Here is a 12,285-nt window from a genome sequence, read left to right on the forward strand (position 1 = left end):
TCCTCTAGTCCAACAGTTAATCAAGCGCAGTGGGTCCTAGGCAGATTTACCCACGGTGCCATTACCAACACTCTCAGTGATAGGAAGCCATCGAAGTCAGCTAACACTACCAACCTCTGGCCACCAGAGAATCCTCACATGAACCTTCCCATGACCATACCACAAGGAGACATTTCTTAAACATACTTTTTTTTTTTTTTTTTTTTGAGACGGAGTCTCGCTATGTCGCCCAGACTGGAGTGCAATGGCACAATCTCAGCTCACTGCAAGCTCCACCTCCAGGGTTCAAACAATTATCCTGCCTCCGCCTCCCGAGTAGCTGGGACTACAGGCGCCCACCACTGCGCCTGGCTAATTTTTGTATCTGTAGTAGAGATAGGATTTCACCATATTAGCCAGGTTGGTCTCGAACTCCTGACCTCGTGATTCACCCGCCTCGGATTCCCAAAGTGGTGGGATTACAGGCATGAGCCACTGCACCTGGCCTAAACATCCCCTTCATTTTTCTGAGTAAAAGGCACACGTACCGTGTTCTTGCCTCCTTTCCAAAACATTCTTAGTGCAGGCAGGCATCATTCTGATTTCTGGACTGACACCTGCACTAAGCGGCTTATCTCCTCTTTGACCACCCCCAGTGGAACTCCCCCCAGCATTCAGACTCCTTCTCTCCGCCACACCGTTCTGTGGTTCTTCAGTTCATTTCCTCGTCTGCTTGTGGGGCCTGTAGTTTCAGGTTTATAGGCATACAGGAATAGGGAGGCTTGGCAGGCCAAAAGGCAACTTTTGGGTGCAAAAACAGGCATGCCTGTTCCAAATTAGGACTATAGGTTTTCAGGCTAGATCTAATAATAATAACTGATAAAAATAAAGTGTTAACCTCATACGAGGTAAAGAATATTCCTCCAGGGAGTGGGCATGGTGGCTCACACCTACAATCTCAACACTTCAGGAGGTCAACATCAGGAGTTGGAGACCAGCCAGGCCAATATAGTGAAACCCCATCTCTACTAAAAATACAAAAAATTAGTCGGGCATGATGGGCAGGCACCTGTAATTCCAGCTACTCAGGAGGCTGAGGCAGGAGAATTGCTGGAACCTGGAAGGCGGAGGTTGCAGTGAGCCAAAATCGCGCCATTGCACTCCAGCCTGGGTGACAAGAGTGAAACTCCATCTCAAAAAAAAAAAAAAAAAAAAATTCCTCTAGGAATATTCTAATTTTAAAGTTTTAAATTAGGGAATCCAGATTTTACCTTAATCTAATGAAATGAATTCCAACAGCGAAAATTACAAGCAACCTAAAAGGAAAGTAGTAATTTGAGGACAACAACTACCTTTGTTCCTTCTAATCATGTCAAGTAAGTAGCTTCCTATACATCTATTCTAATGCTGTATATGCACTGCCCACAATAGTGCTGATACTAACAAAACCTTATTTAAAACCTTCAGCTTCTCACCTTTAAATATTCACTTCACCTTAAAATATTCATTATTTTTCTATAGGGCAAAAAGGACAACTGGGCCAACCATTCACTAGACATGAGCTCCCACATTAAAAGCCACATACTTAAGATGATAACTATCCCTATAAAATCCCACTGCACTCTGTACACCTTGTCCTTTATTCCCTCTTTTGTAGAAAGAGCAAAGAACCAAGAGTCAGGAAAAACAACGCTAGTCCCAGGCCTGCTTATTCTGAGGCACTGAGCTGCTCTGCACCCATCTCCTTCTCTAATATGTGAGAGATGAACTGTAGTGGTGTTTCTCAAAATGTTCCTACTGCATCAGGATCACCTGGAGTCCGTAAGAAAGCAGATTTCGGCGGGGCCCAGAGGCTCGCGCCTGTAATCCCAGCACTTTGGGAGGCCAAGGCAGGCGGATCACGAGGTCAGGAAATTGAGACCATCCTGGCTAACATGGTGAAACCCCGTCTCTACTAAAAATACAAAAAAATTAGCCGGGCCTGGTGGCGGGTACCTGTAGTCCCAGCTCCTCTGGAGGCTGAGGCAGGAGAATGGCGTGAACCCAGGAGGTGGAGCTAGCAGTGAGCGGAGATTGCACCACTGCACTCCAGCCTGGGTGACAGAGCAACACTCTGTCTCAAAAAAAAATAAAAATAAAAATAAAAAAAGAAAACAGAAAGCAGATTCCAGAGCATCACTCCAAACCTACAGAAAGAGAGGCATCTGAGCTTGGAAATCTCTTAACTTTGACAAGTTCTCCAGAAGACTGTTTGGGAACTATTAGTTTTCCCAAGTCTGTACTAGAGCTAATAATACTGTATAGTTTAAAGGAATCTTAGATATTTCTCTTTTTCAAACCCACAGGAATTAAAGAGGAAAATAATAGACAGTAAGTGTATGTTTAAGTATCTCTGCTGTCATCCTTCTTGCAGTGTTCAGTGACTCAAAACTTTATGACATCCTGACAACACGCAAGTGTTACTGTAGCACTGTTTGCTGAGGGTATGAGCAGGAAGACATACAGTTGGTCCAGTAGACTATTAACACTAAATACAAAAGCTCGGATTCCAAATATTGTTTACATGATACAAGCACAACAATCAAGAACCATGTTTCCATCAGAAAATAAAGCATCGGTAAAATAATTGTTATTAGACGCAAAATCCCTTCACTACTAAAAGTATAGCTACATTTTTCTAATCTGATCACTTATGTGTATTTTGCGTAATGGTCTATTTGAATTCACATAACATAGTTTAAAAGATTAATGATTAATTAATACAGAAACGTATTAACTAGTGCAATCCATTGTATTTTCAAAGTCTGCTTCTGGAAGTTTCTCACAAAACATCTGAAAGTGTGACAGGCAATGTTTAATCATCCCCCATTCTCCCCTTCTTCAGGAGACAAATTTTCAGCCAAATAGCCACCTATCAAAGACCAATATCCCACACTCCTTTGTGTTTAAACATGGCCACATGACTAAGTTATGACCAACAGGGTATGAACAAAAGTCATGTATGCAACTACCAGGTTTGTCTTTAAAGGGATGGAATGTGCCTTCCCAAAATCCTATTCCTGGACTCTGGATGTAGTGGGAAGCTGCCTTGTACTATGAAGAAAATGGTATCTCCTTAAGCACAGGAAAGCAACAAGACAGAAGGAACCAAGCTCCCTCATATCATGGTGTCACCATATGAACCTTAGATAATTTATACTGTTGTTTTATGAAGGAAAAATAAACTTCTCGTTTAAGCCCCTGTATTTAATCAGAAACAGGCCCATCTACATTCTAACTAGTACATGTAAGAAAGCTTAAATTTATCCTAACTATTAAATATTAGCTACCAACCAACTCAGCAAAGCTAAAATTCTATACTTTAAGTCACAATAGAGCTTCCTACTGAATAACCCCACTACTGAGATTATTACTACTGTGCCATTTTATATTTATATGGCATTTTACACTTTAGCACTTCATTACAGTATCTCATTTCACATTCTCAAAATCCTGGGCAGGGCAGCCAGTGCTGTCTATATCTGGCATACAGGATACTGAAGCGAGGAGAAGCTGTTTTGCCCAAGATGACAGGGCTAAGGAGTGGTCGTCAGAAAGTATTCAGCATACAGGCTCCACGTTCTGTCACTCCACGAATCTAAACTCCCTAAGTGCCAGGCACTGGAGTTACAGCCATGATCAGGAAAGACTTATTCCTGTCCAAATGAACTTTAAAATGTAATGGAGAGGGAGAAGCTGAAATTAAATGAACAATTATATATAAGAACATATATAAATAATTATACTTGCAGTAAGGGTTGCAAAAGAAAAACAAATGGTCCTGCTTGGCCACAAAAAGAATGCATGGCTAAGGAAGCTTACCTGGACTGGGGTTTAGGGAAGGCCTCTCAGAAGAAAATATTTATACCAGAATCACAGAATGAGTATGAAAAGATGAGACGAAAAGGAGGAGAGAGAAATCCATGAAGAATTATCTCAATTATCTCAATTCTCAATTTTCACAAGATTCCTATGCTAATTACTATCAACCTCATTTTACAGATGAGGAAACTGATGTTTGGTGAAATCACTGTGCCTAAAGTCACACAGTCAACAGAACCTATTGAGAATCAGATCAGCCAGACTCTGGAGCCTCTGTTCACGGTTTCATGGGCAGGGGATCTTTCCACAGTATCAAGCTGCCTCAACTGCTGTCTATAACTGGATAGCGAGCAGACAGATAGATGTCACAAGTTTTTTTTTGTTTTTTTTTTTTTTGTTTTTTGAGACAGTGCCCGCTCTGTCACCTAGGCTGGAGTGCAGTGGCACAATCTCAGCTTACGGCAACCCCCACCTCCCAGGCTCAAGTGATGACCTCCCACCTCAGCCTCCTGGACTACAGGCCGCAATAACACGCCTGGCTTTTTTTTTTTTTTTTTTTTTTTTTTTTTGAGACAGGGTTTCACCATGTTGCCCAGGCTGGTCTCGAACTCCTGGCCTCAAGTGATTCGCCCACCCCGGCCTCCCAAAGTGCTGAGATTACAGGCGTGAGCCACCATGACTGGCCTCCAGCATCTTTTTACCCAAATACATGGATGCCAAGATGCAAGCCTTAACCATACATGTCCGTAACATTTTATGCACATGCAAAAGCTTTTGTGAAAAACCCAGAAGACGCATAGCTCTGGTAGAAGAACCAACTGCCAAGATGCCAAAATGGCTCTATAGTATCAAATAATATAGATAATACAGAAAAGCTTTTTGTGAACGCTTTTTTAAAAATTAAAAAATCAAATCTTGTCATTGGAAATTTTATACACTTAGAAAAATTAGGGAGTTATTTAATGAACAGGGATGTTATTTAAAATAGAGCTGATGCGGCCGGGCGCGGTGGCTCACGCCTGTAATCCCAGCACTTTGGGAGGCCGAGGCGGGCGGATCACAAGGTCAGCAGATCGAGACCACGGTGAAACCCCGTCTCTACTAAAAATACAAAAAATTAGCCGGGCGCAGTTGTGGGCGCCTGTAGTCCCAGCTACTTGGGAGGCTGAGGCAGGAGAATGGCGTGAACCCGGGAGGCGGAGCTTGCAGTGAGCCGAGATCGCGCCACTGCACTCCAGCCTGGGCGACAGAGCGAGACTCCGTCTCAAAAAAAAAAAAAAAAAAAAAAATAGAGCTGATGCTGAAAGCCAGTTTCACTCCATGATAAGCCAGTTCACTGGGCTCCCCCCACCCCCAAAAAATCAATTAAAACAAACTTTTCTAACATGGGGAGATAAAACAAGGATATTCACTGACAAGAACAAAGACACATTTTAAGCTATTACTCACTGTATATCAGATATGAGCATCTGCCCCAAACCAAAAAAAAAAGTATGTAACTTGTCAAAACTTAAGTTTTAACAGTAATACAAACTTTTAAATATCTCTTTCTAGAAGAGAAGGAAAGATACATAGCTCTGTTAGAAAAAACAATTGCCAAGACACCAAAATGGTTCTGCATTAGCAAAACATATGCGCAGGAGAAACCACACCACTTCAGGTGTTCAATAGAGGGTATTTTCTCCAATAAACAATTCTCACTCGTTTTAGTACTCTGGTAGTAGGATTCCAAAGCAAAAGCTTAACTTTTTAAACACCTAGCTGGCTTATACAATGCAATATTTCCAAATCATTTTGTTTTCATATACAAAAAAAAAAAAAAATCAAACTAATGCTGCTTGTAGCCAGAACATTAAGAAATAAAATCTGTCTTCAATTACCCAGTATGAACCTTCAATTATTATTTTAGTCACATGAGGTCTACATTTCACTTTCACTCTATGGTAAACTTTACAACTCTAGCTTAACACTGTAGCACTGACATAAAGCAAGATTTCAAAAAGCTATCTTCATTTGGGAGCATAATTTGCTGATTTTTCGAAGTAATTAAACACAAATTTTAACTCTCCAAACTTTTTAATCCAAAGTTGAACAAGCTTTGGGTTATAAATTACCACTTCTCTAGCCATCAGAAAATTGCCCAACAGTCAAGATACCATCTGGTAAAAAGTATTTTAAAAGGCGAAACCACTATATATACATAAGATGCTATTATACTGTCACGTAATTCACTTTCACAGGGCAAACTGTTAGTATCAAGTTTCAGGAAACATAACTAATAGTTTCATGTAACATCTTTACTTAAAATAGAAAATAGACGAACATATATGGAAGTAAAATCACCAAAACACTCAACAGAAAGTAAGGATTCTTAGTTCAGTTAAATAACTGCTTATGATTACTACAAAATAAGATTAATACAATTTTGCAGATGAGGAACTAAGTTCTTGATAAAGACTTTCTGGAAGTTTTTGGGTTTTGCTGGGTTTAGGTAAGTTTTTTCTTGGAGAGGGGTGAAACTGTTTCCTGTATGTGTATAGGAAATGTGAAAGCCCTCTGAAATACGAGGAAAGTTAACGCCAAAGCAAAGACAAACTGGCACACACCTAATCACAAATACCAAGAAAGTCACAAGTGAAGTCCACTCTTATTCTAATCTTGTGTTTAGTGGCATATATAAGGCAATTCCCTTCTCGCCTATAGTACAGTTAATTCCATCCACATTTTCTTCTGGTAACTAGATACCTGTCAACCATAAACAGACACACGAAAACACCCCAGGCAGTCTAAATTTCTAAGCTATTTCTTTAAAAAAAAAAAATGGTTTTCAAGTGAAAACCAAGATTCAATCCAAATTAACACTTTGTGTAGTTACAAAACAAAATGCATGCCAAAGGTCACTGTATACCATGTTTATAACAAGGTATCTTGAATTTTCCTTTTGCAGATAAACATTCATAGCACTCTAAAAACCTAAAGTAAATTACTTAAGATACATTGTTGCAGTTACCTAGGCCTCTCCACCTCCATATCTTTAAGTCATAAACAGTAACTCTCCATAATAGTAACTCTCCATAAATAACACCGAGGAGCAAACATCAGACAATATTTTAGAGGGGAAAAAAACTTTTAACAAATGGCCGTTTTTACTGTCCACATTCCCTAACAAGACATTGCACTAATATGGAATGTTTTACATTATCTTAAATGTTAGTGCCTCTAAAAAACTGGACTTATTTTTAAATCTCTTGTACACAATAATGCGTTAAGTTTCTAATAGGTTCCACCAAAATATCGTTAAAAGGTTTAACAGATGATCCTACACTTAGATCTCAAATTCCTAACAATAACAAGAGATCTCACTAGGTCATCTGGTCCATTTCTCATCCCTACCAATAATCACCATTCATTCAAGTCTATTCCTTCAAACCTTTCTTCAACACCCACCAGGTAAAAAGGAGTGTGCCTTCGTGGTGCAAACACAAGGGGTGATCCTTCCTCCTTTAATGATCTCTGAGGTCTTGAGGTAAAAATGAAATGTTTACAACTAGTCTTACAAGAGAACTAGGTGTAGACATTGACAGGAGTCAACTTTCTAGCATGGTTTGAAGTCTTAAATAAATTTGGACAGCTACCATAAACACCACTGCTATACCAGGGAAAATCCTCCAAAAGTACTGGGATACTTGAAGTATACGTAAAAAATCTTAACTACAATCAAGTAAGCTTTTTTCATAACCAGTTGCTTTGAAATGATCTTCTGCAGTTTAAAACCTTAGCACATGAAACTTTAGTTCTAGTCTCACATTTTTAAAAGTCTACTTGAAAACCATATTCTCCTAAAGTAACTGATCAAGATACGAGAAATTTAAGAAAACAAAAACTAAAGGTAATTCCACTGAATTATTAAAACACCTCAAAATCAAAATGCTAAATATATTAACTTTGGACACAAAATATAAAGGGGTCACAGAGGCTCTTAAGCAAAGAATAAAATAACTAAAAATAACTTCACACAAAACTTTCTTATGACTCATCAATACTCAGAAGATGATTTTAATCAAAATTAAGTTTGAAGTACAAAACACACCAAGGAGTATTTTTTAATTCCTTTCATTCAAAAATTAACTACATAGTTTTCTTGGGGGGAAAAAAAGGACGGAAAAGTTTCATTAAGAGGGCTCATTACCATTACTTTACCTTTCGGCCTCGGCAAGCCACAAAGGTTATTAATTCCATGCTAAAAACCATACGGGGACACAATCTCTAGGTTAGAACCCTGAGTCATTACACACGAATCACTCCAAAATTTGCCAGTATTTATAATAATAAGTTACACCCTAGTGATTCACAAGTCCAGACTGGCTACAGCTTCCCGGCTCCTGGAGTCCCAGCTGTATTACCTCAGACCAGTCAGTGCCCCTTCTCCAGGCTCAGTCTCCTCATCTGTAAAATGGGAACAGTTCCTACCGGCTGGGCAAGCTGGTCGCTCCACGGAAAACCCTGAGAACAGCGCCTGGCACTTGTGAAAACCATATTCTAAGGCGTATTTTCTGACAATTTGGGAGGAATTCAAGAACCAAATGGTGCTGGCATTCCTGCGCTGCGCCTAGATTACGGGATTCGTGTCACCTAGGGTTGGGCTAAAGGCACAGGCAAGGAACCGAAGTCACTGACTCACTAATTTTACCATTTTTAACTATTTCAGATTAGGGAGGAGCCTTTGGCCAAGAGCTGAACTGCTCAGCAGCTTCAGTGGCTCCGAAGCGAGAGTGGGTTTGTGCCTATAAATAGACTCGTGAAGTTTTGTGGCGATACACAGGTATCCATTCTAATTCACCTCTCCTCAGCCACCAACTCCCCCGGCTGCCGGGCAGGTCATCCCTCCACCCCGAGCCGCCGGGGACACTCGCGCTCCCCGCCCAACATCGGAGACCAGTGAGTGCCCCTCGCTCAGGCGCGGACCCCCAGGGCCGCCGAGGCAGCGGCTCCCGACCTTCCCCGGCGCCCGGCCCGGCCCCGCCGTCCTCGCCCAGCCGGCCCCATTTTCTTAACCCGTGCATTGTCCTTGCGAAGCACCCCGGCGGTTCCCACACTGGTGGGGACCGAGAGGAGGGACGAGGGAGGAGCTGGGGGAAGAAGATGAGGAGGAAGAGGAGGAGGAAGACAACCTCCACCCCTTCGCTCGGGCGGCCAGTGAAGGTCTGGCGCTGTCTACGGCCCCCCAGGCCCCGGCTCCCGGGAGGCCGCGGCCCCCGCTCCCACCCTCCGCAACTTTCCCTCCGCTCGCGCCCGCCGCTCCTTTGGGACCGGGCCTGAGGCTCCCTCCCCCGGCGGCCGGCCCAGGGCCCGCGGCGCCTCCTCCTAAAATGGCAGGTCCCTCCCTCCGCCCGGCCGGCCTCGGCTCGGGCCCGGCTGCGGGCCGCCGGGGTAGCCGAGCGCCGAGCCGGGCGGGGCCGCGGCCGGGCCGGACACTCACCGGGACGATGGCGGGGCGCTCGCGCCGCTTCCTCCGGTGAGTCTCAGCCTCGGGCTCCCGCGCCGCGCTCCCGCTCCCGCCGCGGCCTCCGCAGCCAGCGCCGCCCCGGCCGCCTCTCTCCGCCCCCGGCGCTCCGGCTCCTGGCCGCGCCGCAGCCTGCTCAGTCTCTCCTCGGCTCGCGGTTCCAGCGGCGCCCGGGGCCGGGGAGGCGACAGCCCCCTCCCCGGCAAATACCGCAGTCCCCGGGCCCCGATTCCCGGCGGCGGGGCCGCGCGGCCCGGCCCGGCACAGAGGGCGGCGGCGGCGAGGCCGGGCGCCGAGCGGCGGCTGCTGCCGGCGGCTTCTTCCCGAGGAGGATTTTGTAAATCTCACAAAATGGCGCGCGCTCCGAACCTGCGCAGCGAGAAGCGCCGGGGCCCGGGCGGCGGCGGCGGCTCCTCCGCCAGGAGAGCCCGAACCGCCCGCCCCCGAGTCCCCGCACAGACAGACAGACACTCGCACACACCCGCACACTCGCGCGCACACTCGCCCTCGCACACGCTCCCTCGCACACACTCGCACTCACACCGGTCCCGCCCGCTCGCCGGCGGCGGCAGCGGCACCAACAGCAGCAGCAGGAACAGCAGCAGCAGAAGCGGCGGCGGCGGCGCCCGCACCCCCCGCTCGGGGTGTCCGCTCTCTGAGCCCGACCTGGGCCGCGATCAGCAGCAGCGACGGCAGCAGTCTCCCCGGATACCCCCGCCGCGGTTGCCGCCGCCACCCCCGCCTCACTCCAATGGGGCTTTTTATTATTATTCGGGCGGGAAGCGAAAGGGTTTAAAAAAAAACCAACCAACAAAATGGCGACGGACCGACCCGGTCGCTATAGCAACTGTCAATCAAAACGCAAAACCCCGGCTGACGTGCTGACGTCCTCCTCCCGCCCCCCGGCCCCGATCCGGCGGGCGGGGCCTGTTGCTCAGGTAACGGCAGATTCCGTTCCCTCCTTTCCGTCTCCCCCTCCGTCCCCAGCCAACCACCCAACCCCCTCAGGTCACGTGAAGGATAAATTCGGAGCTCGGGCCCGCTACGAGTGTCAGAGGAGGGCGCGTGATTCGCCCGGGGGAGGGGAGAGGAGGGGGACGGCTAGGCCGAGAGAGGGTAGGGACTGGGGAAGGGGGGGCGAGGCGGCGGCCAGGCCTGTGCGCGAGCGCCCGCCGCCTCCCGGCCGCCTCGCCCCGCCCCGCGCCCGCGCCGACTGCGGCCCGGGGAGCGCGCGCGGCCTCCCGCGCCGCCGCCCCCGCAGCCCTAGCGCCCCGCGCTTCCGCGTTGGCGCCCGCAGCCCCGCCCGCGCCGGGGGGAGGGGAGGGCTGCCCCGGGCGGGGGCGGGGGAGGGGGAGGGTCGGGGCGCCGCGGCCTTCGGGCAGGGACCCGGGAAGCCCACCCCGCACGCCCGGGCCTGGAGGGCTCTCACCGCGGTCCGGACGCCGCGCTCGCCTTTCTCCCCGGGAAGCGCGCCGGCCGCGGCCGGCCGCGCGTGGAGCCGGTTCTTCGAAGGGCTCGCGGGCCTCCTCGCCGGAAAATGCCGGCGGAGGCCGCGGTGGGGGCGGGGAGGAGCCGCCGCCGGGCCCCAGACATCGCAGGAATTCCGGACGCTGCGCCGGGCCCCGGCGGCCCTGAGGCTGGCACCCGGCTCCGGTCGGGCCGCTCGGGTTTTGTGGCGCCCGAGACCAGCGTTGGGAAATTAGGCTGGAGCCATCATGAAAACTTTTTCAGGCTGTGCACGCTCGCCCGTCCCTGCCCATCTGCTTCCAACCCCTCCCCACCTTTCTGGGCGCAGCCTGCCTGCTCCATCGGAATGCCCCTTAGATAAATCCCCTTGTGCTGTTACTGTGTCCTTGTCGTCCAGCTCCCTGGTTTTCTTTTCTGTGCAGCTCCTCGGTTTCCAGCGTCTTAATTTGCCTACTTGTCCTTAACCATCAAAACTCTTTATTAATATCCTGGCTTTCGCTGATTTTTATTCTGTCTACCCCTTCTGCCTGCCTATGTATTGCTGGGTGAGCTCCTGAGGCTTGAAAACCCAAGTATGCCATGCTGGCTGCGTTGTAACCGGCATAGAGCCACCAGCTAAAAATTGTATTTTGTACCAGCTCTAATGGCATTTAATAAATGTATAGCTTAAAAAAGTGTGTGTGTGTACTATTTTACAGCAGAGTCACTAATTGATTTCTAAGCTTGATTTTGCCTCCTTGTGATAGTGTTCATAACCAATTTTTTTCATAAACCTCACAAATATAGTAGCAACAGATAAAATTTTATAAACGATATTAGGTGTAAAAAACTAGCAGTAAATACCGCTGTGTATGCTACATGACTCAAAGACACCTGCTTTAAATGATTTCCAGCAAAAATGTCCTTGCTACAGTTACTAGGACATTGATGTACTAAGGTAACCATTCAGATTAGCACAGACTGAAAGAAATCCGACTAAACCGAAAATAAACTGGTCAAAAAGTAATTACTAAGGTAGCCATTCAGATTAGCACAGACTTGGAAAGAAACCTGACTAAACCGAAAATAAATTGGTCAAAAAGTAATCGGGCAAATAGCTTGCTTTCAGACTGATCTCCATAATATAAAAAAAAAGTTGCCGTAACGGGCAAAAGTTCTTTCGGATTATTGTTTCAAAATTGCCCTGCTAATGTGATTAAAGTCCACGGTCAACTTAATTGTTTTGAAGAAAGAGGAAGTGGCCCAGAGCGCCCCTTATTCAGAGGAGAGGTCGCTACCTGGTTCCTCCCAAGCTCAAACTTCCACCTATACAACCAACTCCTTCCTCTCTGCTCCCGGGTCTCTCTTTCCTGCCCCCACCCCATCCCACCCCGTTAACCAAGCTTTCGCTTCTATCAGAGCACGTCAGCATTTGCAACCTTTAGTACTAAATTAAATTTGACTCAAAGTTTTATTCCTGGTAATGGAAGAAACTT

The 12,285-nt window shown here is 46.9% G+C and overlaps 1 protein-coding gene across 11 annotated transcripts in view; it reads right to left on the reverse strand.

Moving 5' to 3' along the window:
* DYRK1A (dual specificity tyrosine phosphorylation regulated kinase 1A) overlaps nt 1–11,105 on the reverse strand; it is a 150,773-nt gene extending 139,668 nt beyond the window's left edge. For 5 of the 11 annotated variants that reach the window (XM_074034023.1, XM_065541379.2, XM_074034020.1 and 2 more), the window contains exon 1: nt 10,773–11,105. The gene's annotated coding sequence lies outside the window, so the exon portion shown is untranslated. Of the gene's footprint in view, nt 1–9,319; nt 9,926–10,151; nt 10,181–10,772 lie in introns of those variants that run through there. The other 6 variants (XM_074034021.1, XM_065541377.2, XM_074034022.1 and 3 more) reach the window with 3 other exon arrangements.
* Nucleotides 11,106–12,285: the final 1,180 nt, after the last annotated feature.

The sequence above is a fragment of the Macaca fascicularis genome, chromosome 3 (genome assembly GCF_037993035.2).
Source record: "Macaca fascicularis isolate 582-1 chromosome 3, T2T-MFA8v1.1".
NCBI classification, from domain to species: domain Eukaryota; kingdom Metazoa; phylum Chordata; class Mammalia; order Primates; family Cercopithecidae; genus Macaca; species Macaca fascicularis.